At 35.0% G+C, this 25,560-nt stretch overlaps 1 pseudogene; it reads left to right on the top strand.

The window, feature by feature from the left end:
- The first annotated feature begins 1,380 nt into the window (after nt 1-1,380).
- On the top strand, nt 1,381-23,680 carry LOC149551044 (AP-1 complex subunit mu-2-like; annotated as a pseudogene).
- Nucleotides 23,681-25,560: the final 1,880 nt, after the last annotated feature.

The following is a 25,560-nucleotide window of genomic DNA, read 5'->3' as shown; positions in this document are numbered from 1 at the left end:
ACACAGATCATTAAAAATCAAATCCGCAGAGGAATGGAGGGTCCCCAGTATGGAGCTAGGCACCGATGGTAAAAGCTGCAGGGTAAAAAGCTTATAAAAAGGAGGTGGACACCATTAGAAAAGGACCACGCCCAATATCAAATAAGTACCTTGCGCTAAATAAAAGAAACTAATTGCCCAAGGCTCCAAGTTTGTGCAATAATAAGACTAAGACAAAGTCTATGCACTCAGGGAGAATCAACATGATTAAACTATAGAGCCACACAGTGCTATCTAGAAACATGAAACTTCATTCGAAAAGTAAAGGAAAAACAGAGCGCCAATTAAATAGAGCTTACCCAATCAAACATGCCTTCATATCAGGCCACCCCTTGAAAATGGATTGCTCACCCACGTATGAGATGGAAACGTTGTTTTGAGAAAACATGAAGGTGAACCCATGCTCAAACCTTGGCGCCGACATGCTGCCCTGCCGTCTAGTCACTTAACTCCAGCCTAACTTCCGTGTTTGATCGTTAGACTGCCTGCAACTGCTTCAAGTAGGTTTCCACCTCTCATGGCGTCAGCCTCCCAAAGGCTCAAGCCCTCCCTCACCTCTGCAAGGTCTCCCTCAACGTTGCAGCGGTGCCCAACATTAACTGTGACAATGTTCACTAAAGTAGCTCTATGGAATCTCGCAATATCATCTGAAGGAGAAGGAATATTGTGAAGCTAGTCCAATATCTCTATAGTTAAAAGCTTTAGAAGCTGCTTGTCAAAAGTTTAAAGCTGCAGGCTCACGCAAGAATAAGACGCCAGTTAAAAGAGAGATATCGCAGTCAAAGCCACCATGGAGGAAGTTGATGTTTCAATGTGAAATCTTGGTGCAATAACAAACTCAGAGTTTGAGTAAGGGAAGCCATCCCGTCTTGAAAGACTCCCACGCATAATGAATATTTTCAAGATTTTTAGTCCTACATATGGGCCACGAAAGGCTTTTATAGTCTATAAATAAGAGAGCACGCAAAACATAAGGTGTCTTATGAGAAGCGCCTTTTAGAAGGCAATGCTGTTTGCATGTGGGTCCCAGCCAGTTGCACGATGATGTCAGCGTGTAGAAAGCAAAATTTTGAACCAAGGTACATGCACACTAATGTGGTGATGGAAGCACCAGATTGCGCCAAGTGTCATGATCTAAGGGTTAGCACACGCTCGCAAAACGAAGTTGCGTGGATGTTAAAAAATGCAGGATTGTGCCTGGGCACCACGTGGCATGGCGGGTCCTTGGAGTGATCACATGGCGAGAATGAGCAGCTCAAACAGAGGCACAAGATTTCGCCACGTGGCGAGATCCGATGGTCGGCGTAATCTCACATTATGGAGATGCGAGGGGGATAAATAATGCGGGAAGACGAGATTGCAACATGTGGCACTGGGTCCCTGCGGTGCTGATGTGGCACCGGTCGGCCAATCAGAGGCTGCCACGTGGTAGAAAGGCTGGTAAACTAAAGGTTGACCCAGATTGAAGGAGAGGGCAATATTAAAGAATAATAAATAATAATATTTTATTATTATTTTTATAAAAAATAGTTGATGTGCATTTTTTTTAAAACTCAAATGAGGCTCTTTTCTAATGTTTAAACTTTAGAAACTTTTTAATTTTTGAAAATGTCTTGAGTGCAAGCCTGAACTTTCTAGCAGAGGAGTCATTTTCAAAATGACTTTCAGGAGGTTTTCGAGAGTCCAAATAGGTGATGTTATATATCATTGAAATCAGGAGAAGACAAACTTTCTGATTCTGGAGTCAGTTTTTGCACAGGTATTAATCTGTTTGAGCTACACGAGGTTTTCTATTAGGTACCTGAATTGCAACCGTTTTCAGACCAAGAAGTTCAGTTGTGATTTTTGGCAGTTTAATAGCTTGAAAATGCGTAAAAAGCGAGGAGAATTCAACTGGGGGCATCTCTAAGTCAGTTAAAGCAAGTTTTATCAGCATTTTGATGCAAACCAGATTTTTAGCAAATCAAGGATTTCATCATTCAGCTGGGGATATTTTTCAAATTAGTTACAATGTAATGATGAAACAAAAAATCAGATGGGATGAAAGAAGAAAGAGGTTGCTCACTTGCACAGGATTGAATTTCAAGTGGACACTTGTCAAGTAAAGATCAGATCTGGAAATTCTTTCTCTTCTATATCATTCTTTCTTTCTTCCATTTGGGGGGTTCCGGTTCCAGTTTTTGTTACTAAGAAACCAGTAGGTTCTAGTTTCTGGGAAGAAGAAGTTCATTGCTGTGATACCATTAGGGATTCCAATTTTTGCACTGTGAGACCATTGGTTCCAGTATTTTGAGATGTTTCCATGATTGTGACACCATTTTTTCTATAGTAGGACTCTCATGTGAACAACATTGTAGAGATAATATAGATATTTCTGAGATATTAGGTTGTTTCATGTTTTAATTTTATACATCTGAATGTATAGTTTCAAGGAAATGAATACATATGAGCAACAATTTCACTAGTTTTGTTCTGGTTCTTGTCTCCTGTCTCAACAATCTGTAAGTCTTATGTGGTTTTGGAACAAAGATTTGAGACCCATTTGCATCCCTTTCAAGTTGTATGTTTGATGTATTTTTCTGTTGGACCAAAGGGCCAAGTAAATGCTCGATATGTTTAAACAAGGTTACTGGTTGTTTGAGAAGGATATTTCATGAGAATGAGACTTGAATGAACACTGATGTCTGAATCACAAGGTGGTTGGATAGATCTGATGTCTAGGTATATGAGATACGTCCTGATGTCACAGATGTATGTTTTGAATTCATGGAATTGCCCAATGGATTAGGCACTAATCAGTTATAGGATCACTGGTTATATTGTTGCATATTTGAGGTTTTGTTAATTCAACATCTTTAATCAAATGAATTTCCCTTTCATGTTGAAGAGCTATAAAAAGAATGCCCTCATTCAGCTTATGAATTTCATTATTTTGCATCTAGCTACTGCAGATATATGTTATTTCATAAGTTATTAGGAGAAATAAGGGTTTCTATCTAATTTGTATTAGATTCAGTGTATGCTTTGATAACTGGTACCATATAAGGAATCTATAGGTTCACCCACCTAGGTTTTGTAGAGCCTGAAGTGCAGAAGGAGTACAGCCTTATAGTTGGCCTAGTGTCTGAATGGATGTGTTGATAATGGGAGTTAGCTGCCCCTAGATGCATTTTGTTCTCATCAGTTTAATTGGAAATGGGTAACATTTTCAAACACCAACAAAACAAAAAGAGAAACATCTCTTTACAAACTTTGGGAAAGGGAGAGTTGTGCTGTCTCATCCTCATCTTCATCTGTGTTCACAATCTCCCAAACCCAAATAAAACTTAATTGGCACTAAATTAGGTTGTGGATTTCATTCCAACTTCTTCCGTGTTCAAAAACCCTCAAACTTACCTACAAAACCAGGGGTCGTCGCATACATTATATGCATTTGGAGAAGGATACGTGCATCGGTGTTTTGCATTATATTCATTTGGAGAAGGGTATATTATCAGGCTCTGCTGGTGAGAAATGTCCACAACTTAGCAATTTCTGTTGGTGGAAGTTTTATTGCTAAATGATAAATTAGTTGCATTCATACACATAGGTTGTGAGTATACAACACTACTAGTAACATATTCTGATTGATTGGTCAGGAAAATTTAGTGTAATTATTTCTATTACAGCCAATATCGTGTTATTGATGCCCAATAACCTAACACTCATCACAAAATATATACTATAAGAATGATTCATACATAATTCCAACATTGAAACCAACAAAGATCATCGTTTTCCATCCATTCAAAATCATGCTGTAAATAGAACAGAGTGAACTATCAAAAGGAGAACATTTAACTACTTATTGTAACTTATTATAGGTTTAAACAACCATATACACCATGAGATGCCCAATTTGGTAACAAACATTTTCACCTATGAAATACCCAGATTTGAGTCCATTGCTATTAGATAAGTTGCATTTGAGGAAAAAGTTGGATTTTTGAAACAAACTTGTGGAGGAGTTCCTTACCAAATAGATAGCGCATCAAACTTGAATTGTTGCATTTTAAAAATTACCCATCATTGCATATCCTAATTAGGGTTTATACCAGAAATTGAGTTTAGAACACAAAATAGAAAGAGTGATTGTGCTGCTAACCATAGCATGACACTCAAAGCCACTGAAATTCAAAGAAAAGCCCATAGATCATGAAAAGCAAGCCAGGAGAACCCTTTCCAAGCCTCTTGAAAAAAGAAAACTATATACAAAAGCTGACTAATATCGATAATATACCATGATATGTTTGATGTAATAGCTACTCTAGCTAACCCTAAACCCACTTGGAAGATTAATAACCAACTCAGAAATGCATGAAACATCAACACTGCCAAGGCAATCCAAGCCATTACCATGACTTTTCTCTGTGCTTGAAGAAACTTTTTCATTGGGAAACCTAATGCATAGGCAAATAGTTTTGGTAGCATCCAAAGTACATATTCTCTTAATAGATTTGCTACATTCTCCTCTTGCCATAGTAGCTTCAGGATTGGAGTTGCAAAGCTGTAAATAGAACTCAAGAGCACTGATGCTGCCAGTAGTATTAAACATGAACGCTGCAAATACACTCCAAGAATTTGATGTTTTCCTGCTCCAACTACCTAATCATAGAGGGTTTATTTATTTAGAGAACAAAAAATTGTAAACCTGAAACAATGTTTACAAGCTCAAATTAATCTTTATAACCATTAACTTGATGAGTGAACTTTTTGGGTTTGGTTAGGTGTTTGAGGACCTTGGAAACCATAGTAGAACCCTCATGAAGTTGAGTCCTTGTATTTGTATATGTGAGCCATTAGTAGCCCTAAGGAACATTGTCAGTTTGGATTGCAATTTGATCTTTTGGCAAGACCACCTAATAGTTGATAAAGAGCCCTTGCCCATCTCTGCATCATTCCCCTCATCCTCAGAAGGGATGAATCTTCTACATAGTACCACGTAGATTTTTTCGAGACAAAACATATGAAAAGATCAGATAAATTCCATCTAAATTAACCAAAGTAGATATATAAATCCTATTTTAACTATAAATCAGATGGAGACAAGGAGGCAATGTGGTAAGTAACAAATCCAAAGAGGATGCTTTGCTTCTATCTTTAGAGAGTGTTGATGATTCATGGGTTTTAGATTTTGGTGCTTCATTTCATGCTACACCTCATAGAGGTTATTTCATTGATTATGTCCAAGGGGATTTTGGGCTTGTTTATTTGGGGGATAATGAACTCTGTCAGATTGTTGGAAAGGGAAAAATTAAGATTAAGTTGCAGAATGGGAATCATTGGCTACTACATGAGGTAAGACATGTTACAAAACTAAGTAGGAATTTAATTTTAGTAGGGCAACTCGGTGATGAGGGTTGTGTAGTTACTTTTAATGATAAAAATTGGAAGGTTTCAAAAGGTTCCCTTGTAGTAGCAAAAGGTGTGAAAGTAGGCACCTTATATCTTTGTACAGGTCATATTGTTCCTTCTACTTTGATTGTTTCAGAGAAAAATGAATGTTCAGGAACAATTGCTGCAGTTGAGCAGGGAGAACAAATAGTTGTTGTAGATTCTGATACAGGACTGTGGCACAATAGACTTGGGCACATGAGTGAGAAAGGTATGAAAGTACTTCATTCAAAGAAAGTTTTACCAGGTTTGAAATGTGTGAATATGGATTTCTGTGAAAGTTGTGTGTATGGAAAACAAAAGAGAGTGAGTTTTGTAAAGACAGGGAAGGAAAACAAAAAGGAGAAATTAGAGCTTGTGCATACAGATGTATGGGGACCGGCTCAGATATCTTCCCTTGGTGGCTCTCATTATTATGTTACATTTATTGATGATGCAACTAGAAAAGTATGAGTTTATTTCCTTAGACAGAAATCTGATGTATTTCAAACTTTTAAGAAATGGAAATGCTTGGTTGAAAATGAGACTGGTAAGAAATTAAAATGTCTCAGATCTGATAATGGCGGTGAGTATTGTAGTCATGAATTTGAAGATTATTGCTCCACTAATGGTATTCGTAGACAAAAAACTGTTCTAAGGACTCCACAGGAAAATGGAGTGGCTGAACGCATGAACAGGACTATAATGGAGCGCACAAGGAGCATGAGGTTGCATGTTGGGTTGCCCTTACACATGTGGGCGGAGGCTGTCAATACTACAGTATATTTGATTAATAGAGGTCCCTCTACTCCTTTGGGTTGTGGTATTCTAGAGGAAGCATGGACTGGTAAGAAGGTGAGTTATTCTTTTCTCAAGACCTTCGGTTGTGAAGCTTTTGCTCATATAGACTCTGAAAATAGAACCAAGCTAGAAGCTAAATCAAAGAAATGTGTCTTTGTTGGATATGGAATTAATGAATTTGGTTATAGGCTTTGGGATTTTGAAAATCTTAAAATTGTTAGAAGTCGGGATGTCATATTCAATGAGAAAGTGTTGTACAAAGATCTATTGCAACAACATGAGAAGAAAGAAGATGATTATGTAGTGCTGGATGATACTCCAAAAGCTGATGTTCCAAACATTCCTCATGATGTGCACCAACTGCAACAACAAATACCGCACACACCAGTAAATGTTAGATGGTCAACAAGGCAAATTAGACCTCCACAAAGGTTTTCTCCCTCTTTGTATTCTATTTTACTTACTGATGCTAGTGAACCTGAAAGTTATGATGAAGCTGTGCAGGTGGATACTAAGATTCAGTGGGAGTCTACAATGAAAGATGAAATGGACTCTTTGCTGAGAAATAAGACATGAGATTTGTGCAAGTTGCCTGTGGGTAAAAAGGCTTTACAGAATAAGTGGGTTTACAGGTTGAAAGAAGAGGAAGGAGGTAAGAAAAGATTTAAAGCTAGGTTAGTTGTAAAAGGATTTGCACAGAAAAAGGGAATTGATTTTGATGAGATATTTTCTCCTGTTGTTACAATGACTTCTATTCGTACTATTTTAAGTCTTGTGGCTACTGAAGATTTTCATTTAGAGCAGATGGATGTTAAAACAACCTTTCTTCATGGTGATTTGGATGAAGAAATATATATGGCTCAGCCACAGGGTTTTGAGGTCAAAGGTAAGGAGAACTTAGTGTGCAAATTGAAGAAAAGTTTATATGGCTTGAAGCAAGCACCTCGGCAATGGTATTTGAAATTTGACAGTTTTATGCATGAGCATGGATATAATAGGTGTCATTCAGATTATTGCGTTTATTTTAAGAGGTTGGATGATGATAGCTACATTATTTTATGTCTATATGTTGATGATATGCTTATAGCTGGGTCTAACATGGATCATATTAAGGGGCTAAAATGCCAGTTAGCACATGCATTTTCTATGAAGGATTTGGGGGCAACAAAAAAAATCCTTGGTATGAAGATTTGTAGAGATAGGAAGAATAGAACCTTGATGCTATCTCAGGCTAATTATGTTGAGAAGGTGTTGCAATGTTTCTGTATGGAGAATGCTAAATTTGTCAGCACACCTTTACCTGGTCATTTGAAGTTGACTAAGGAGATGTGTCCCAAGACACAAGAAGAGAAGGATAAGATGTCAAAGGTACCCTATGCTTCAGCTGTAGGAAGTTTGATGTATGCTATGGTATGCACTAGGCCAGATATTGCAGATGCGGTGGGAGTCATTAGCAGGTATATGAGTCATCCAGGATTTGAGCATTGGAATGCTGTCAAGTGGATTCTCAGATATTTGAGAGGGACATCCAATAAGTGTTTACACTTTGTGGGCTCTACTATTGATTTACAGGGCTATGTTGACTTAGATTTGGCAGGGGATATTGATACCAGGTAGAGTACTACAAGTTATGTCTTTACTATTGGTGGGGTAGCCGTGAGTTGGGTTTCTAGGTTACAAAAGATTAATGCTTTATCCACTACAGAGGCAGAGTATGTTGCTGCTACAAAGGCAGCCAAGGAGATGATATGGCTTCAGTTCTTCTTGGAAGAATTGGGACATCCTTAGAAGGATAATTATTTGTTTACAGATAGTCAGAGTGCCATTCATCTTGCTAAGAATTCAGCTCTGCATTCTAAGACCAAACACATATAGTTGCGGTACCATTTCATTCAGTCAGTTTTGGAGGATGGACAGTTAAAGCTAGAGAAGATACATACCAATGACAATCTAGCAGATATGTTGACAAAGGTTGTCACAAGGGAGAAGCTGAACTCCTCTTCAACTTCGGTTGGTCTTTTAGACTGAACATGAATAAAAGAACAACAAAGTCCAGGGTGGTTTGATCTAGTGGGAGCCCCATGTGGTAGTTGTATTGCTACAAGATCAATCTCCGAGTGGGAGATTGTTGTTTAGTGTGGAGCTTGATCAGTCCCCAAGTGGGAGATTGTTAGATTGTGGTGACTAATTAGGAAAGTACTATACATACTTCACAAATAGTGGGGTTCAAGGCATCAGGTCGAAAGTTTTTTTTTGGGCCATGGCTGACATGGTAGCCGACATATTATGGCCGACATATGGCCAACAGTTATAACCCCAAAGAAGTTTAATACTTGTATAAAAGGGCTTAGGGTTGGGTATTTTTCATTATGTTGTGATGCGAAATTGGTTTTTGCGGCGGTATTGAGCTGTAAGGGATTATGGATTGTAATCAAGTTGCAATCACTAGATTGTAATAAGATCAGACTTGCTGTTTGGTGGACGTAGCCCAAGGATTGGGTGAACCATGTTAAATCTTGGTGCCTTGTGTTCATTTCTGTGTGTTCTATTATTTTCTATTATTGGTTATATTTGCATGTAGTTTTTATTTCTGTCTGTGGTTTATCCTAACAATTTCTTTATCACTGTCCTTTAACATTGTTCCTAGATAACAGTGACTGATATTGATGACTTCTGATTGATCTCTGCTCAAGATATCTCCAACTCCTTCTCACTGTTTTTAGTCTTTTGCAGCACTTGTGTTTGTCTTTGAATTAGCACCATTTAATGACTTGGCTCTTGTCCATTAATTTTATTTTTACTATCTTAATTGCATGATTCTTGACTGATGTTGTCCTTTAATTTGTTGATCACTATTTTGCACAAGAATTCTTGTTCTTTGGGCTTTCCTTTTAGATTTCAGTATTCGTCTTTTCAACAATAATGTTCTTGTCTTATTTTATGTAATGCTTTGCTCTTAGACAAACTTTTATCTTTGTCTCTAAGACGCATGCCTTTTTTATCTCTTTCTTACTGCTATAATATTCACGAGACCTTATGCTTTGTTGAACATCCTTTTGACTGAGTTGTCATGACCATCACTTTTTTTTCAAAATTCTATAGTGGTAAATATCATTTAGGACCTAATATCCATGTAAAATCCCTCTAAGTCACAATATTTTCCATGGATGTCTAGATCAACCTAATCATCCTACATTTGATGTAAGGTGCCATTCTTACCCAACTACTAATAGTAAGTTTACCAGAATCATAAAGATTTTCTTTGCAAGCAATGCAACCTAGATAGATCTTCATTTATATAATGAAAGTTAATAAAAATGGAAAATTGTTATAAGAACTCCTATACTCGAAACATTTGTGTAAAAATGTATTTCATTTTCTTTGTATCTTCTCTAATAGCTATCACATTCTTTCAATTTTTTCATCAGTGCCCTTGATATTGTCTTCATTTCTTAGTTTCTTTCCTTTTGTCATGACTCTTCATAATGCTGCTCCTAACTATAGTTTAGAGGAGATTATGAAGAGTCGTGAAAAAAGGAAAGAGGACTCTACTATCATGGGGATGGCTCTTTACAGTTTAGAGGACTCTTCATCATGTCTAGAGTCCAGTTTAGAGGAGATGGCTATTTACACTGCTAAGGTTTGTTGAATCTAATTTTGAATAACATTGCTTGCTATTGTATCATCACAAAAATGAAAGAAAATGATTTAAGAGTTAAAATAACAAAATGGATTTTTTGAAAAGGCTTTAGAAACTTTCAAGAAAATACTATTGCTAATGATTTATTGCTGCTCTATTTTGGTATTTGATGATTGTCCATGCTTAAACATTTAATGTCATTATGGTTATATGAATGGATTCTTTGCCTTAGAACACTATCATCTTCAAAATCCCATATGAAATCTATATGACCATTTCATTTCTTCAATATGCCCTATGGATGTCCCTATCTAACTTTACATCTTTTAATTGCATATAATAACTAATTTATGTGCTTTTTCATAACTATATTTGACTCATATAATTGTGATCTCTCTAGCACTATGATGTCGTTTAATATGTCTTGCTAAAGCTTGTAAATTTTGTTCCTTTTTCCATGTCATGTAATATGTCTTTCCTTGTAGCTTATATGTTTTGAAATTGTTGTTAGGCCTTGTAGCTTGTATAATTTGATTGCTGGAGAGCATCTATAGCTAAGCAAGAAGGCCGTTGCACGAGTTATAGCCATGCGCTTGGGTATGAAAATTGTATATTTTTTAATCTAATGTATATTTTAACTAGACTTGCATCTTATATGTTTTGAAATTTCTATTAGGCCTTGTAGTTTGTATAATTTGATTGCTGGAGAGCTTCTATAGCTAAGCAAGAAGGTCGTTGCACGAGTTATTGCCGTGTGCTCGGGTATGAAAATTGTATATTTTTTAATCTAATGTACATTTTAACTAGACTTTTAGCTTATATGTTTTGGAATTTATTTTAGTGGCTTAATGTTGTAAGGTCTCTTGAAATAAGACCTTCAGGTGGTTGGTCAAAGTTTTACAAATAATCTTATCCACAAATTTGCCTAGAGCAATTGATTGAATGTTATAAAAGGCGATTGGGTTAAATGTCTTAGGAATAAAGTCAAAGAAAGTATTTTTAAAATATTAAAGTATTTAGCTAGGTCTAAGAATATTTGTTTACTTTTGACAGTTTTGCTTAGTTTGTGAAAGTTGTAGACTGAAGTTTTCATAGCCCAAATTTTGCTTCCTGCAAAGAACGATCATGTCAGATAATATAAGTGAAGAACAAAACAGGGAGACAATCGCTAGATTGTGGTCTAACTTGAAAAGAAAAGGTGATGGAAAATTTTATTGTCCTTGCAAAATTTGTAAGTGCTTAAATTGTAGAAGACTGCTAATCAAAATAGTTAAGAGACATTGTAGGGAGAATGGTCACATTGAAGGGGGGCATGACTATCATCCACTGGTAACTCGTTCATTATATCATTTTAACAATTTATATACATATGAAATGACTTGATGATGAGTTGATGATCATGGTTTATTTATTTTAATCAATTTTATATAGGTTGATCTCCCCAGGGAAGTACATGATATGAACCACAACAATCCGAAGAATATGGTTTTCGAAGTGGAGGAACATGGAGGTGCAAATATCCAAGGTGAAGATAATGATCCCATGGAAGATGACGATCATGCGCTAGAAAACACAATTGAAGATGATGGTATAAATAAATTGATCCATGAACATTAACATGGGAAGGTGTATCTTCATTGGTTAAAGAAACACATCGTAATGGAGATTCTAATGTTATGCAAAGGGAAATAGATTTAGCACGTGGTTTAAGAGATTTCTAGGTACGTGCAAATTTATTAATCACTCGTATGTTTATCAACTCATGATACAATAATTTTGACATGTTTCACATATTATTGTAGGTTAAACACCACAAGGCTATGTTCTGTAATGGTCAAAAATTTTGCGTCAAAGTGTTGGATGACACGAAGAAAACTTGTGATTCAGGAATAACTGTAGTCTTTCAAGTGACTAATATTTTATCTTGAAATGACTTACATCCTCGAGAGTCTGAAAATTGATACTATGGCATTTTGGATGATATACTTGAGTGTGACTTTAGCTCCTTCAAATTAGTACTCTTCATTGTCAAATGGTATAGGCTACAACTTAATCCAAATGATCCTGATAGAACTATTATTGAACATGATAATGGATTTACAATAGTTAATATGAGGTCGTTTGAGCTAGTTGGGGATGAGCCCTATGTTCTTCCAAGCCAATGTGAGTAGGTATTTTACTCAAAGTTCCACATAAATTGGGTTGGTCATTTGTTGTTAGACATGAACCGAGAGGAAGGCCAATAAAGTATAATGCGATGGAAGAAGAAGATACCGAAGAAGTAGAAGATGATGTAGATGTTGCTACTGATGATGATGATGAAGATGATGTTGATGTTGATGATGATGATGTTGATGATGATGACGATGATGACGACAACAACGATGACGATGATGGCAAGGATGATGATGATGATGGAAATGATGATGATGACGAGGATGATGATGATGATGATGATGATGATGATGACGACGAGGATGATGATGATGAAATTTAGAGGTATGCCATCAATCCTTAATCTATTTAATATTCATTTCTTGATAGAAATATATTTGTCTTATATGGTTACATAGTTTATTCATTATCTATTTAAAAGCTACAAGTTTCAACTAGAAATAGAATACTGCTAAGCTAAATTAACTATTAATCTAAATTAATTAAATAAAACTATTTAAAATACATATTGATGCGTGAATGTATTGAGCCTTATTTTCTTTCACGTCAAAAGCATTTGTAAGTGTTTAGTTTAGAAAAGGGAATTCATTAAATATCTATAAAAGGGAGTTGTACCTAGAATAAAATTCATAGGGAAAACATAATATAAGTGCTTAGCCCTTCACTATGCCTACTTCCCTAGTAGGCTTATAATGTGAGCCTAATTTAAGTCTTATATTGTGTACCTTTTAATGTTTTAAATTTTTATGTGATGCTTATGATGGATGTGATTATGATTATGATGTGATTATGCTCACGATAATTGAATTACATTTGTAGGAAACTGAACCCCTTTCAAGAGCATCCCGCATAGTCTGATTGATCGACAGGTATAAGTCAATACTCCTTATAGATAGTCTATTTAATAAACTTATCAATAGTAAGATTGATGTCTTCGAAGATCTCTCCCATTTGCAGGTACCAGCGAATAGGTATTTTTCAGAAGTGTCTTCCTCGAGTGAGGGAAATATAGGAATAGAAGAGGAAAGTGAGACATGCAGTTTATCTAGAATAGGGAGATTAACTAGAGGTCAAAGGACTAGAAGGAAATTCAATAAATGCATGAAATTTTTCCTTGCTCAAGGGGGGTCATGTTCTTATGATGATGAGATAGAAGGCGACATCGAGGTGCCATTGAGGTACCAACATCTACAGAAACATTGGGTACCCAAGGAACTTCCTCCAATAAACATTGATTTTTGTGTTAATGAGAGGATATAACACATAGCACCATCATCATTACATGGTTTGGGCCTATTTTCTATGGACGGCATAAAGGTGTCTTACAAAAAAGTTTCTGAATTGATGGAGTATGTTGGACCATGTTACGATTACAAAAGTTGGATGCATATTGTTCAATAAAAAAAAGTATGCATAGGTATGCCCTCTCGAAAAATTATAGACAACAACAAGACAATAATCAAAGTAAAAGTGTGTCTATATATATTAATGGAAGGCCAAAAGCAACAGGGAATATTGTGTGTTTTATAAATAGTACATGACCCGGGTCAACTATAAAGCAACCCAATTGCATATTTGAGGTGCGTGAGGGAAATTGTATATTCATCTGTGCAATAAAATCAATAGATGCAGGGGAAGAGCTTCTTATTGATTACAATTTGAACCGCATAGATACAAACGAGGCTACTATCATGGGGGTGGTACATACTCTCAAACCAACTTCTAATCAATGACTCCAACATACCATTTAGTCAATACATTTTTGGCTAACATTTTTATACGTGATCTTTGACACAGGGGCACAAAATGGAGCAACCACCCAGAGGGGATGCTGGCGATGTTCTTGGCTCATCTACACATGAGTAGGTAAAACTCATTGTAATTGTGCAAACTAGATAGAAGCAAAATATTATTTTTTTAATGTTGTTTTCTTCATTGTTTTGGAGTAATTTTGATAATACTAATACTATTGTTGTCACAGAGGGCCAATGGTTAGAGGGAGCGAAAGGAACCTATAGTCCCTCAACAGATCGCCCCTGAGGAGGACACTTTTTATATTGATTTAGCAGAGACCGACGACCCAATCGGTTCAATTAAAAAATTGCTAAAGAAAATTGGCAAAGAGATTATACGTTTGGCAACCATTAAGCCTACTACTCAGGAAATAAAAGATAAGGCATCTGAATTGTTGCACACCTCTGAAACCTTAAAAGTAAGTATTAATGAAATTTTTAATTATAACAAGATTTCAATAATGGTTTTTATGTTATGCTCTTTTATGGCATTAATTAAAATATGGATGCGTTGTCTTTACAGAGTTTTTTACATGATTTCGAGCCCCATTCCCATGATGAGGGTGCTGTAGGTGGTTCAGGTAGATCACATGTTCCATTCTCCACTTGTGTTTTCCACTGAATATATATAGGAATTGTCATAATCATTAACAATACATGCTCGAACAATCCTTTTTTTTAATGCTCTAATAATCTTGTCCATGCTAGTCCAAGCGTTCTATATTTATGCATGCTCTAACAATTTTATTCTTTAGCTTTAGATCCTATGACAACACCGCCTCCATCCAGGACAACCACAAATCTCTTTTCGACTACTGAGTTGGCAACACGCAGCTTACATGCATCGACTGTTGCACCATTTATTGTTACACAAATCCCTCTTTTTCTCTCTTTTTTTATGTGTTTAAGTGTTATGCATTTATACTTCATGATAAAGACTTATGAAACTTATTAAACTTTTTGCACTAGGAGTTGCAGCATCATTTCCTACATGTTCCTATGTTCCTAGTACGAGAATGGTGAAGGATGTCATATTGATCGTCAGCGACGATGAAGGCATTCCATTAAAAGTAGCCAAAGTTCCAAGTACTTTAAATTTATTATTCTATAGTGATATAATAGTAATTTAGTTTTTTATCACTCTTCATCGACTAATGATCCCATGATTTTTTTGTAGGGAATGGTGTTTTTTGGAAAAAAATTGGTGATGAGTGTTTGCGAATATTCGGGCCCATCGTGCATACCTGGTGGAACATCATATCCTAACTAAAACCCCAAACCACTATTTTGATTTCATATCATTGCTAGAATAGTTTTCCTTTTCATCCATTTCTTGAACTATATTAAAGGTAGCTTCATTTCATTTATGAGTCTAACATGTTTTTTTTTACTTAAAAGGTGGAATAACCAAGACAAAAAGTTGAAGGATGATCTTATAGAGAGCATGACCCAAATATTTGAACCTCGTGCATTTGAGAGAAACAAGATTATTGAAAAATCTGGTTTATGTTTGAAGTATATTAGAGGCTAGTATAGAAAAAATTTACGGGATAACCCTAGGTACGAGCATCCACCCTATGTTCCTGAGGCTGAGTGGCAGGCTTTGATTTTGGATGGAAAGTATAAAGCTGACAAGAAAAATGCAATTACATTAGTAGAAAGCACTCTAAGGTATGTGATACTATTGAGAATGTAATTATGTACTAATTAACCTCTATATTTATACTATCTAACATATTTCAAACTTTTCATAGATTGCCTAACACATCAAAGGCAACAAAGGCAAGACTAGAAAAGCACGAGACACACAAGCTTGGCTCTGGTGGTTTTTCAAAACTTCAAGCACGAGTTGTAAGTATTAGTAAATGAAAAATTGTATCAAATTTTTTATATATTTTGATGGGAAATGCTAGGATAGACTAGCTTGTCTATGCTCCTGATCCTCAACTTTTGCAACTTTTGTATTTCCTTTTGATATTTTAACTACCCTCCATTGGTTGATGAAAAAATGCAAGTAAATTTCACCATACCACGCAAAAATGTAGGGGTCAGAGTTCAAGAGATGCCTCACAGAAGAGGATAAGAGATTGGCTTCCAACAAGGCTATAGAGTCGTGGCTGAACAGCTACGAGCTGAAATCAATGTGGAAGGTTCTCATAATGATGCATCTGAGCCATAGGTAAATAAGCTAAATGAAATTTATTTCAAATTGAATACTTTACCAATTAGTCTATTTGATGTTAATTTCCAATATAAAGTGAGTATATCTGTTTTAAGCAAGCAATGATAACAATGCGTAGGATGTTGGAATGCAACCTGACAATCCTTCTACACAATTTGTGAATGCTGAAGGTTTGCATGATGTGCATCCAAGTGATGGAGGTATACATTTTCTATTAAAATTTTTATATGTACTTGCAATTGGTGTTTGGATTAATGTAACATTTTGTATAGTAGCTATAGAGGATCGAGGGGTTGATGTTCATGAGCGTGTTGACGTTGAGTCCAGACAAAATGATGTGGTCAAATCAGGTAAAGAGAGCCACAGTTATGTTATTTAAAATAATCAAATACTAATAACAATTATAATAAATTATTTTTAATTTAACTTTTTTATTTGTTATTGCAGAGGACCCCCCTTTGCAATAGCATAGGAATTTGAGATCATCAAGAATAGAGAAAAGAATAACTGATGAGGGGGGAATTGATGACGACACTGATGCTCCTCTTAGAGCTTACATAGAAAAAAGAAATAGAAAGAGAAAAAAGAAATGATTGTCATCTAAATACCTTAATTGATAATGACTGAATTTTATGTCTCAATGAATTTAATTATGTGCTAATGAATGTTCATGAATTATGTGTTAATGCATAATATTGATGAATGTTGCATGTTTACGAATCTAATGTGTTAATGAATGCTATCATGTGGTATTGATTGAATGTTACATTTTATTAATGGTTGAAAGAATGAATGAATGTTATATGTTAATGGGGAATGTAGAGTGATGTTAGGGGGAGGGGGGTGGGGTCAAATGAGCTTCCACCTTCACATGGTTAGCCCTGTTTAGTAGAGAATATTAAACTATTCTCAAAACAAAGTGAAGCTCAATAAGATACTAAATATTTCTCTATTTTGTCCTATGTTTAGACTGTTTTCCTATGCATCTAAGGCTTCATCATTTGAACTATCATGAAGTTCTAAACTTGTATCTTTTTTATTGCATCCTTGGATCTCAGCACTGTCTTGGGACTATGTCATCTGAATATGCCACTTCTTGGAAGAGGTTATTTTAAGCAAAGGGAATTAGGATTTGATCATATTAGTGATGCTAACACAATACAACACACACTCCAGCCCCAAGAAAAATAATTTTTACCTAGAGCTATGGATTGGTGAGGCCACAAATGGGGGACCTCATCCACAATTAAAAAAGTTAAGGCTCAACCCCGAGAGAAAATTGGCACAAGCCTACAATGATGAATGGCCTAGTGGTTGTTTGAACCTTGTTGCCCCCTACACCATCACCACCACCACTTAACCAAAATACTAAGTGGTGAACCTCACTTTTGATATTACTAAGTAGTAAAGAAGGTATCACTTTTAATACTTGTCAATTTCCTATCCATATTTTACCGATCCTTCATTTGAATCCATGTATGGTGCAGGGCCACCCAAGAAAAAATGAACCTATAGGGTACACAAGGAGCTATGTAGGAGATAATGAAGGTAAAAGGGAAATCAATGTCTAATGGAGACCTATTGAGTTATTTGATGATGAATCATGGTTATTAAAGCCATTAAATGTAATAAATTTCACAAAGTTGACAAAATGTAAGGTATTGCCAAGAATAGGCAAATTGGCACAAATAGGGAGTCAATATGATGTAAGGGGTCATTTGAAGTCCTAGGGTGTCCTAGGAAGAGTTATGGGTGGATGTTAGTGTTTACATGACGTAATAGGCTATTAAAACCCCTAAATGATGTAAAATGCACTCAAAGTGCAAGATCTTGTAAAATTGCCAACATTGGCAACATAAGCCAACTTAGGCTTGAATGGGGTTAGTTAAGGTTATAGGTGTGTGAAGAGTGTTTTAAAAGGTCTTTTAGAGTCATTTAGGAATGAAATTATAGTTTTCGTAAGTCTTTAGCCGAGAAAAGGTCACAAAAGATAATCAAAGGTAATGATGTTAAAAAAGTTATAAAAACTATCTATTTGCTGTCATAAGATAGTTAGAAGAGTAGTTGGCATCTAAGGGGGCTTTAGTTTAGTTTTATGAGTTAGTTAGATGGGAAAAAATTTAGAAAAGAAATGTCTTTATAAGAAACAAGGGCAGAAGTTGAAGAGAGGTGTATGTAACAAGAAAATAAATAAATCAAAGAAATCTGCTATTCACTATCACAGTGATAGTTTCCTAATTGCAAGATTCGACTTGGTAATCCAATAAAGTTATTTATATTCAAGATTTATTATTGTTGCTCCTTGAAAATATTTTCATGATTTTTTAACTCTTGGCAAGGACTTTGTAAGTTATTAAAAAAAAAAAAACTATCTTTGAAATCTCTGCTGTCACAGGGAACGTGACTGATATTCACAGTTTTGTAGTCATTAATGGAGACAAGCCTCTCCCACTTTCTATGAATGGATTGTAACTTGTGGGAGAGGCACTTAAGTGTATGAATATTTTGTTTTTATGATTTTAATGTAGGAGGATGCAGGTGACAGTGAACAAAGAAAAGAACAATAGGGTGGCTGTTGTACCAAACAGTGAAGGTGCATTTGCAAGTTACCACATGGTGAATATGAGAAAATGGAGGTTGGAATGGATAAATGTGTGTTGAAAAAATTTTAGGGAGTATGTTTAAAGGTGTTTGAGCTAATAGAAAGGTTTTATGAGTTGATTTAGGGTCTTTTCTAGGAAGCCCTAGGATAGAAACCCTTAAAGGGAGGGTTTGATGAAAAGGTGTCTAGAAATGCATGGAGGGTCAAACAAATTGTGGAATCCTATCATTTATTAGATTCCTTAAGATTTTTTCAAGGTTTGGAGAGTTGGGTGTGTGTGCAAAGCATAGTTGCTTTGTTAGGCAAGGGCTAATTAGGCCTAATTGCTGTAGTGATAGCCATAGAAAGGTGCAACAGTCATAGGTTGAGAAACTAATATTTGCAAGGTTTGAAAAAAACCATAAAGGGTATTTGAAAAGGTTACTAAGTCACTAGGTTGTTTGGGGAGTTAGAGACAAAAGTGCAATTTGCTGCAGGATAGGACTACTAGATAGGCCTAGAAGGGCTAAAGTAGGAAATGGTGAAAGATGGGTTGTTGGAAGTTGGTGAAGAGTTGAAGCATGGTAGATAGGCCATGAGAAGATGGTCTAAGGTGTTAGGGTCAGTGAGAGATGCCGGAGTTGGATTTTGGTATGATGGAGGTGCTAGGTACACTAGGTGACCTAGAAGGAAATTGATACAATAAGAGATTGTAGTAACGAGGTAGGAAGTGAATTCATGGGTATGGTGTGTGGAAGAGATCTACTAAGTCAGGGACTTCTTATTGATCCTTGAGTTGAACTCTAGTTCCTTGAGTGGATTCTAAGATGTTGTTGAATCCTCGAGTTGAATAGGGTTCCTTAAGGGGATATTAGAAGGCTCTGCATCAATGTAACTTCCAGTCCTTGATTTGAAGATTCTTTAGTTAGTTTGTGTCCACTTTCTTTAAAACTAGTAATAAAACCATTTTTAGAGGAATAAAATTCTTACATGGATCTATCGATAAGAACTCTTTTAAAACTGTGGAAAGAACACAAGAAACTATAGTTTCTGTTGACTCATCTGTGCTATGTGCATCATGAAGTTAAAAATTGCAATGTTGTACAAAGAAGCTTCTCAGATATGGAAAATTTACATAGAGGTATGCAAATTACTTAAAAGTTAAAGATGTTTAGGTGGCCAATGTCACATAAATTACATTGTCTCATATGAATATATTCATTAAAATGTACCATCCTCTCTTATATCTTGTCTCTTATAAGGCTGAATTGGCCATGTGTGAGGATGGTTTCAACATATGTGTTTTGACAAGTTTTTTGAAGGAATTACATGGACAGGGTGATCCCACATTACAAAATCTAGTACTCTATGACAATGGGGTGACTTACATGTTCATTCAGCATAACAATATCTACCTTATGGCAGCATCAAGATAGAACTCTAACGTAGCTAGCTTATTATTATTTTTACATCGAGTTGTGGATGTAAGTTCAACAATCTACACTTCTCATTCACAATTTATTTCTTGTCTAAGGCTCTATTTTCAATTATTAAATGGAACACTACATTTAGGGAACTTACTGAACCTATAGAGCTAGGGATTCTAGTGTATGCATATAATTATTTTATTTGTAGCTATTGCATGCATATTTAGGTGTTATTATAGTAATCAAGAGTTGTTAATGTTCCTCTTTGTTTTCTGCTATGATTAGTGTGTTGCAATAATTGATTCACATGTCAACTTTAGGTTCAGTTTTGGATTGTCATGTTTGTTATTTCTATAGGTATTCAAGCACTATTTTGAAGAGCTAGAAGAAGAGTCTTTGAGAGACAATTTTGTCATTGTTGTGAGTGTAAACATCTATTTTTAATCTGAGCCATAGAGGGTTGAGGGTTCAGAATTCCTTGTAATGAACTATTTGAGAATATTTTATCACGAGCTTAAATTTTAAAATATGTGTATATCATTTCACCACTTTTATTTCCCATTGTGCAGTATGAACTACTAGATGAAATAATGGATTTCGGGTACCCTCAATATATAGAGGCAAAGATTCTTAGTGAATTCATCAAAATGGAAGATTACAGGATGGAAGTCACTTAGCGACCTCCAATGGCTATTGCAAATGCAGTTTCCTGGCGAAGTGAAGGAATACAATACAAAAAAAATGAGGTTGAAGGCTAATCCATATTTAACTTTGTGCTTTTCTTGAATATGGAAATTGATATTTAACTAATTTTGTGCTTTTAATTTGTTATTAAAGGTCTTTTTGGATGTAGTAGAAAGTGTAAATATTCTTGTGAGTAGCGATGGGCAAATAGTGCGATCTGATGTGGTTGGAGCACGAAGATGAGAGTGTACTTGAGGTAGTTTTATCCTACCCCATGCATAATCTTATTATTGAGTTCTTTTAGAAATAAAACTAATATACTACAAAGAGGAAACATGGAACTGTTTTCCATAATCTCTACTAAGTTGAAACACTGTAAATTCTAGCTAGGTTCATGGAGAACATTATAATGTTACTACACACCTATTTTCTTAAATATGTACCCTACTTGTAGAATGCCTTGAAATAGGACAAACCCCATTTTCTAAGCTAAAAGGCCCATGTATGCTTATACACAGCTAAACGAATAGACATATATTATGAGAACGAGATTGGCGAATGAGAGTTCAAATAATAAACATCTTGTGTTTATTTTTACATGGTAGAATTATGAATTACCATTAGACAAAGAATCTACAAATTGTCCAACTTTTATAAGTACAAATATTATGTTCATATTCATTGTTAAGATTTAATAAATAATAATTTTTTGGTCATGAGACAACCAACTTCATTGTTGGATACTTGCATTTCATCATATTACATGCTTCAGCGAGAATAAAACAAATATAGAAGAATAATGAATTGTGGTGGATGATTGAACAAAGTCCAATTTCTTGGAGAGTTTAGAGTGACAGATTAAAAGACAAATTATAATGACCAAATGTTGAAGTTTAGATTATGCTGCACTTGGTCCCATACCCAGACTAGGTCCAATTTGTACAGTTTGTAGGCCTTCCCTAGGTCTATAATAGATGTATCTAGAATAATTTGGTCAGGACACCTGTGCCCTTGCCATATCAAGGCTGAAGCTGGATCCCCACAGCCGATCTTGGAAATAAAACAGTATGAAAAATTACAAAAAAAGAATAAAATACTGATATGTATATATCTTTAGACACTTTATATAATTATTGAGTGTTGGAAGTAGTTTGACCACTAATGATTTCTTTATTTTATACATATGCCATAAGTATTAAACCTTTATAACTTTTGATTTAATATTTGGCATTGAATTATTGATTGTGTTTCATGGTTAATTTAGCTTGTTTTGTTCAAAATGTGGTTGTTTCTAATTTTTATTTATTTATAATGTACTTTTAGCATGACTGTTGAAATGTTACATAGCTAGCTGTTAATGACAAGTGTATTTTGATTCACTTTTTTTCAGCGGAATGCTAGAATGCAAACTTGGACCCAATGACAGGGTGCTACTAGAATCTCAAGTCAAAGCGTCAAAGGGTAAAGCAATTGATTTGGATGACATCAAGTTTCATCAGTATGCAATCAAGCTCATTTTCTTATTCAATTCCTTAAACTATCAATTTTATCTTATATTAAAGTGTTTGCAAATTCCTTTGATGTTGTACTTGGTCATTTTTTTTCCCTTGAAAAGGCATATGTTAATTTCTATTTCTTTTGTTAGGTGCATTCGTCTTGCTCGTTTTGAAAATGATAGAACTATATCCTTCATACCTCATGATGGGACTTTTGATCTTATGAACTATAAACTTAGCACACAGGTTTGTTCATATATTCAAGAGAATGCAGTTGTTGTCAAATCTTTGAAGTTCTGTTATGAAGGATATCCTTCTAAAGTAGGTTTCATATCATATGTTTTTATTACTTTGCAGGTAAAGCCATTGATATGGGTTGAAGCTCAAGTAGAAAAGCATTCAAGAAGCCGGGTAGAATATTTGGTGAGAGCATGCAGCCAATACAAAGATCTAGGTTTCAAATTATCTCTCTAGCTTATGTATGCTGATTTTAGATCTGATTTATCTACTATTTAGATAGATCTTTCTAACATGTTAGCTTCAGGGAATGGTTTAAGTATGACTAATATTTTTGTGTATTTGCTAATTTATCTTATGGTTTTCTTTAACTTTGTAGTATGACAACAAATGTTGAAATTGAATTGCCAGTACCAGCTGATGCATCTACACCTCATGTATGCACATCAATGGGTACTTCTGCATACTCCCCAGAGAGGGATGCTTTGCTTTGGAAAATAAAATTATTTCTTGGTGGAAAGGTATCTTGCAGCTTTCATTGGTTTTCTTGTTCAAAGATGGTTAATAGTACCATGGTTTTGGACCCTGATGTTTTAGTTTCTTGATTGACTTATTATGTGGGTTTTGATTCATGAATACATATTGAGGGCTAAATTTAGCCTTTCTGGCATAACTGTTGAAGAAGCAACCTCAAAAAAGCGGGTGCCTATTCGTATCAAATTTGAGATACCATATTTTATTGTATCAGGAATTCAGGTCATTTCTTAACTTTAGTTTACAAATGTAGATTATTGCTTTTGCAAGTATCATTAGCTCATTACCATGATTTATAACTTATCTAAAATTTGAGTTGTTTCAGGTCATTTTGGACTGACTCCATAAAAGTCATCACAGTGTTGGACCCTTTTGTGTGTTCACTTCTATATTTCTGATCAGAACAAGCTCATTGCTTATATTTATATTGGCCTCAGTGAAAATCATTATGCTTTTTTAATATTTAGCTCCACAAGTAAATTGATGCATTGAATAAATGGTTGAGAATTTACATTTTGTTCATTTAGATTTAGGCTGCTACTTTATAACCACTTTCTTTTGTTGCAATTCTTTACTGTAGGTCAAGTATCTGAAAATCATTGAAAAGAGTGGATATCAAGCATTGCCATGGGTGAGGTACATTACAATGGAAGGTGAATATGAACTAAGAATGATCTAGACTAGTGATAACTAAGAAATGTTGTAAATAAGAGAGAATGTGGTATTTGATCATTCTGATGGCTTATTAAGTTGTTTTTAGTTTTTAAATGAAGGATCAAGCAAAAGGATGTTATTTGACTATCTGCCTAATAGCTGTGTCTTGTTGAAAACCCATCACAAATTTGGTTTTGTTGTGTTCATCATTCTTTCTTTTATATATTCTAATTGCTTTCAATCGTAGTTTCTCGATCTCACCTAATTTACTCTCTAAGGGAAAAAAAAAAATCTTTGGAATGAACTTTGCTTCAGCACTGGGTGGGAGGATATAGAGATTAGTTACAGTCGATTGTTTCAGCCACTGATCATTAGAATTGAGGTCAACCAATAACCTTCTCTCCCCCTTCTCTAAATATATGTATTGTGATATCATATTATGATCTGAACAATTGCTTAAAAGATAACATATTCTAATTATTTCATGTAGGCAGAGAAAGTGTACAATCAGGCTGCTTATTTTAAGAAGACTGTCAAATGTCAAAGTGAACCAATGTCTCAGTTGGAATGCATTGTAACCTCTACAGTAAGTACACAAAATTATTTTAATTCCTTTTGCCATGACTCAGGTTTTGTTTATAGATGAATTTTAATGTTGGTTGTAATTTACTATTCGTTTGATATGTGGAAAGTGATATAAATTTAATAGAAGTATTTGTATGATAATTTTAGGTAAGTGCAACAATCAAAGTGAAAGCTTCTGTCATAGTAGTATTTACAACATCCGGATGAATTGCAAAGTAATTATTTTCTTATTCTACATTATATATTCCTTGGACATTTGAAACTATCAAATTTGGGAAATTGGTGATAAGTTACAATTTGGTTTCATTTTTGCCACTATTGGGGTTTGGTTATCATAATCATTAGCTCATAATGTAGGCAATTTCATCAATTCTAGATTTATCTATTGCCAAGCCAATGTGAATTTGATTTTCTGATATACAGATAACACATCTATGAATTCTGATTCTTAGCACAATATTTATGTTTTATTTGCCCCAGGTTGATTGCTAAGTATAGGCCTACTATGCCAGTAATTTTTGTTCTCATCCCAAGATTGACAACAAATCAACTGAGATGGGGCTTTACGGGTGCATTTCAGGTATGCTATACATATTATTAAAAAATAAAGTTGTTCTATTTTTCTTCTACCTGAGTGACATGGATTAAAAATCAAAGTAGCTTTATTATTTTGTGTTAGTTTTTGTTCAAATCATTCAAGTAACGTTAATTAAATAAAAAATGATGAGATCAATATGCACATCTCAGAAAATTATGATGCTGCTTTACTGGCATTAATATCCAGAGATATTTTTGATCCAATTACATATATTGATGTATTCAATCTAATGCCACATCATTGCAATATTTCTTCATAATATTTTTTTTCATTGAACCTTCCCAATTTTACTGGCTTTTGCTTCCATGGTTTCACTACTTCTATATTTGCATTTGTATAATCGGTTTCACTACATGATATTGTAGTGCACAAAATATATATTGCACATTCCTAGTCCACCATAGCCAGAAAAGTGTGTGCATGTTCAAGAGATTGTTTCTATCATAGTTTATCCTTATAAGAAAACTTTTGAAAAGAGAAATGTAAGGAATTAATTTTAGAAAAAATTTTCGTACTCAATGATTTAAGCAACATAAGTATGACATATTAAGGCCTGAGAAGGAGTGAGGCAAAGGGAGGAGACAAGGGAGGTGAAGCTTCCAACTATGTCATTCTCAACTACCTCCAACATCAAACAAAATCAAACCTCTTAAACCCTGCGTAACTTCATTTGGTCACATCTTTTATTTGAGCAGGATAGTGTCTTATTGGTGCTCCTTCCA

Source organism: Cupressus sempervirens, chromosome 6 (genome assembly GCF_028749045.1).
Source record: "Cupressus sempervirens isolate cs-2001-9-10 chromosome 6, ASM2874904v1, whole genome shotgun sequence".
In the NCBI taxonomy this organism is placed as follows: Eukaryota; Viridiplantae; Streptophyta; class Pinopsida; order Cupressales; family Cupressaceae; genus Cupressus; species Cupressus sempervirens.
Note: the sequence above shows the minus strand (reverse complement) of the source record. Positions and strands in the feature narration are given on the sequence as shown.